Here is a 5,209-nt window from a genome sequence, read left to right on the forward strand (position 1 = left end):
ATGGCGGTTGAAGTGAAGGAACAAACCATGCAGATGCGTAGGAGCAACGTGTACAAAGGCCCTGAAGTCGGCAGCCAGTATGCCTGGAACAAAGTGAATGAGAGAATGAGAAGGAGATGAGGCCAGAGGAGTAACAGGGCATGATCAAGGAGGGCCTTGTGGGCAAATGAAAAGATTTGGGCTGTTTCTCTGGGCAAGGCAGGGAGCCACTGGGGCAGATGGAGCAAAGGGGCATCCTGAGCTGACTTGATGCTCTGAGTATTTTGGTTGGGCTCACTTTGAAATACTACATTAATTTATGGAGGATAATATCTTTATAACCCTGTGTCCTCATATCCAAAGATATGTGGCAATATTATCCATGCACAGGGTGACAAATTGGTGTGCTTCAGGGAACGTATTCTACAGATACAATCGCATGTACAAAATGACTCATGTACAAGCGTTGTTTATGATGGCAAAAGACTGGAAACAGTGCAGACATTCAGCCATCCACCAATATGGGACTGGCTAAGTATATTTTGATGCATGTACACAGTGGAATAATATGCCACTTTGAAAAGAATAGGAGACTCTTTATGTACTAATTCAGAATGATCGCCTAGATATACTAAGAATAAAAGCAAGGTATGGAGTGGTGTGTATAGTATGCTACCATTTGGGTTAAAAAGGAAAGTGTATATTATGTATGAATCTGCTTTGCTAAGGATAAAATATCTCTAAAAGAATACATAAGAAACTGCTAACAGTAGTTGTCTCTAGGGAAGGGCACTAAATAATTGGAAGATAGGGACATAAATGAAGTTTTTCACTGTATCCCCCTTTCTATCTTTGGACTATTGAGCCATGTGAATATACTATCCATTCAAAAAACAACTAACTATAAATTTTAATGAAATAAAGTATATCTTTCTATTAGGGCCATGTTGGTAATGTATTCGACAATGACAAACAGAATTAGTAGAGACCTAAGTCATATACGGTGACCTGTATGATGGATCTTTTCATGTCCAGTTGTAATAAATACACAAATAGACAAATGTTAGGCCAGATACACAATGTGCTCATCTCTCTGCTCCCCGCCCCAGATTTGCACATTGTCGCAGTATTAGTGTGCTAGAGAGTTCAATCTCCTGACCTGCCAATTACAGGTTAAGGCCCATGATGAATAAGTGGAGCGTGTAGTGTGTTAACAGATGATATGTCCTGTTAAAAGCAAAAATGGTATCTAGTAGGAGGGATCAGGAATGCAGGGTGGATGTCTGAGATGAGAATGTCTGAGAGAAGAGCCTTCCAAGCAGGGGAAAAGCCAGTGCAAAGGCCCTGAGGCAAGGACAGGGCGGAGGCCTGAGTGGCTGGAGAGAGGGAGCGTGGGTAGTAAGGAGGCAGCAGATGCCACGGGGCTTTGTCAGCTCTGCTAAAGACCCCACCTTAATGAGGTGGGAAACCACTGGAGAACATTGAGTTGAAGAGTGAAATTTGCTCTCTGATTTTAAGAGCATCCCTCTGGCTGCGGTGTGGAGAACAGGCTGTAGGGAATCAAGGGTCGAAGCAAGGAGGCCAGTGCCAGAACGATTCCATTACTCCTCGCTTCACTCCCGGAAACATATCCTTAGAGCTGATATTCACAGTAGATATTTGTGAACTTATATTCAGCACAGAAACAGAGTCTTGAAACGCCCATTTCTTTCTGATTTATAAGAATCACACATACTCATTGCAGAAGAGTTGAGAAAAGCAGAAAAATATACATGGGAGAAAAAATTTACCTATATGCTACTTCCCAGATACAGCTCCTCTTGACATTTTGGCGTGTCTCCATCGCATCTACGTGGTTTTACGTAGCTAGGTTCGTAATACGCACATGCATTCGTGTTCCACTTGATCTCTTAACCTAATATAATAAGTATTTTACCACTAAAAGAATTATTTATTCTAATGGAAGCATAATATTCTATTTTATAGCTGTCTAAAATTGAACTCAACCAGTCCACTAAATAATGTATCAGTGAAAATTTTTATGCAGAAAATTTGATCTGCGTTTTAGATTTGCTTTCCCTAAGACAGATTCCAGAGGAAAAACTAGCAAGTCAAACAGAGAATGTATTTTAGGTTTTCGATACCCATTGTCAAACCGTTCCTCGAAAGGGTTGTACCTGTATAAATTCCCATAGGTTTACTAAAGCCATAAACAACCTTTAAGGAAAAAAATATCCTTTGTTAGCATCATCCTCTTAAAGAAAAAAGAAGTCTTTAAGGAGAAAGTGTCAGAATTTCACACATCATATGCATAGCAGAGAGGGTGAAAAATCAGATTCTGAGTATGAAAGAATCATTAGCGTTTTTAGACCAAAGCTGCAGTTAAATTATGATCCAGCTCGAGGAGTACATATGAAACCAAGTGCGTGTGGGGTGTGCTTTATAGGCAGAGAAGTAGTCATCACTAAATATATGTGGTTGCTAAGAGACTAAATTGGGGACTAGGAATTAAATTTAACACACGCTCCTCAAATTGAGTTATTCCAGGACTAGCCTCCTCTGCTTTCTAGATGGTATGACATGGAGACATTTGTGACAAATTGGTATTCAGCCAGAAGGAAAGAAATATGTAGAGATGAGATAATGAGTAGGACGGTGTGAGTTCTAGAACAATTCATTACTTCCTTACTCCAGGTCCATCACTTGGCCCTTTGGGTCAAGTGGGAATAATATTGCCTGTCTTGTCTCGTCTACCTCACAAAGCTTTTATGAAGATCAAATACGCTAATAACCGTAAATTGTAAATAGTCAACACATAACTGTATCGTATGCAAATCTGTGACTGTTGGCAGTGTCATCTCAGAAGAACAAATAAAGTTTACTTACTATATTAAAAAAATGCTAATAAATGGCAAAGTGATATACAACCATAGGGTGTTATTACCATGTTGAAGTCTCAGGCACTCTGTTTTGGAAACTTATATATAATGAGGTGCTTTAATTCCTCTCGCTGGGTTTGTCTTGTATTCAATTATAGCAGATTCAACAATCTGCTTTTGGGGAAATCCATTCAAAAAGGAAAGCATGGTGATCCAGGTCATCGTTCTGAGCCCCCGATGAGGCTGAAATTTCCTAAAGAGTAAGGATTGTGTCTCACTCACCCATGTGATGTGTCCAGACCTCCTGTGTGAGGAGGAAACAGGATTATACACCCCTGTTTTATCTTGTTTCTTAATGGTATATTAGAGATGAGGGCAAGATGGAGGCCCAGGGAGTGATTTCTTTCTTTCCTGCCTCTGAGCCTACCCTACCCCCATCTTGCTATTCCATCTCCACCCTGAGCTGCCAGACAAGCTACTCCTCAGCCCTCAAGTCTCAGGAAAGTCATCTCTTCTAGCACTTCCCTGTTGCCGTCGTCTAGTCCCAAACCTCCATTTGCACCCAGGACACCTCGTTACACCATCTCATTGGATGCGACTATGCCCTAGTCCCCCACAGCCTGGCTGGGCTCCACGGGCTTACCATGTTTTCTTATCTTCTGTGGACCTACTTCAGCACCCAGGACAGTCTTAACACATGTTCCCTGAATAAAGGAAAGGATGAGTTTTCAAGGGCCCATGTCACAAAAGGAGGCAAATGCCTCTGTGATAGAGATGAAGCCATTATGTGCTTTGGTTCTAGAAACATAGTGATAAACCAATCTCTTTGCACAGATACATGACTATATACTATATACTTAAATGTGTTCATGCATACGTAGAACCAGTAATTCTCTTGGTAATGCAAAATGTTGAGAAGAGCAAGAAGTTGAGGTCGGGACTTCCCTGGTGGCACAGTGGTTGAGACTCCGCGCTCCCAACGCGGGAGGCCCGGGTTCAATCCCTGGTCAGGGAACTAGATCCCACATGCATGCTGCAACTAACAGTTCGCATGCCACAATTAAGGAGCCCGCATGCCGCAACTAAGGAGCCCGCCTGCTGCAGCTAAGACCTGGTGCAACCAAATAATAAATAAATAAATAAATAAAATCCAAAAAAAAAAAGAAGTTGAGGTCACTGAGCCTGATACTGCTCATGCCAAGGTTTTATATCTCAATAGAATTGGAGTCTACTCAGAAGAGCGGGGCTTTTTCAACCTGGTCCTCCAAAATCCTCTACCAGAAATCGAATTCAGTGGTTCTCAGTTGTCTGCTGATTCTATAGCAATGGGAAATCTAATAAATACTGATGTCTGTGAACCAGCCCCAGAGATTCAGATTTCATTAGTCTGTGGTAGGCCTTGGGCATCTGTACTTTTTTAAAAGCTCCCCGGGGGGGTTCTAATGTGCAGCCAGGCTGAGAACCGCTGCTCTGACGTGTCTGGGGTTGAGGTGACGGATCTGACTAATTAAACCTCAAGGCTGAACACACGGGGCTTCCTGGACATCTGCATAGAGTGTCTTGCTCTCTCCCACGTTCTCACTCTCTTGTTCCCTTGCTCTCTCCCTCTTTCTTATATTTATCCAATAAATTGGTTTGGAGTGACTCTGCTGCTTTTCAGCCAGCTGGGTAAGAATTCAGATCCTGACGGTTCACATTGAAGCATCCTGAGATCTTTAAAACCCAGGCCATCGTGGGGTGAATCACGGACTGTGAAAGGAGGGGACAAGCCATTGGGTTCCCTTTCCTACTTCAGCTTGTGTTATGCCGGTGGCCTCGTTAATGGGAGGGGACAGAAGAAACCTGGAGAAAACACTCCCATACCGGGATTTGCCAAACCTTCGTAAAGTTTCACTCTCGGAATCGGGTATGGACCCAGTGCAATACCATCTGACTCCCATGTGATTGATGCCACAGAGCCAATAACCATCCTAAGGTGCTCTGAACCAGGCAGTTCCTGCTTTTTTATTACGAGTCCCAGGATCCTAAAGAGCTGTGACTCTTGGACTGAGGTGTCTCGGTGTCAGTGACACGAAAGCGCTCTTTACATAAGATCATCCTTGCATGAGGTGAGTCAGTCGAGGTACTTTTTCAAAAGCCAACCTCTGATTGTAAGTTCCCGGATGGCTGGGTTCCTGTTTCCTGACGCTCACTGCCTTTCACAGCGAGATGGCCATCTGGCTGAAGATCAGTGAGTATAGAAGAGATGCCCTCCAGCTCCTCAGAATTTCAATAAGCCACTGAAGCCCCCTGATTGGCTTCTTTGCAGCATCAGAAATTGTTAATCTAGAGACAGACAAGCCCTGAGGTTT

This window comes from Globicephala melas, chromosome X (genome assembly GCF_963455315.2).
Source record: "Globicephala melas chromosome X, mGloMel1.2, whole genome shotgun sequence".
Classification (NCBI taxonomy): domain Eukaryota; kingdom Metazoa; phylum Chordata; class Mammalia; order Artiodactyla; family Delphinidae; genus Globicephala; species Globicephala melas.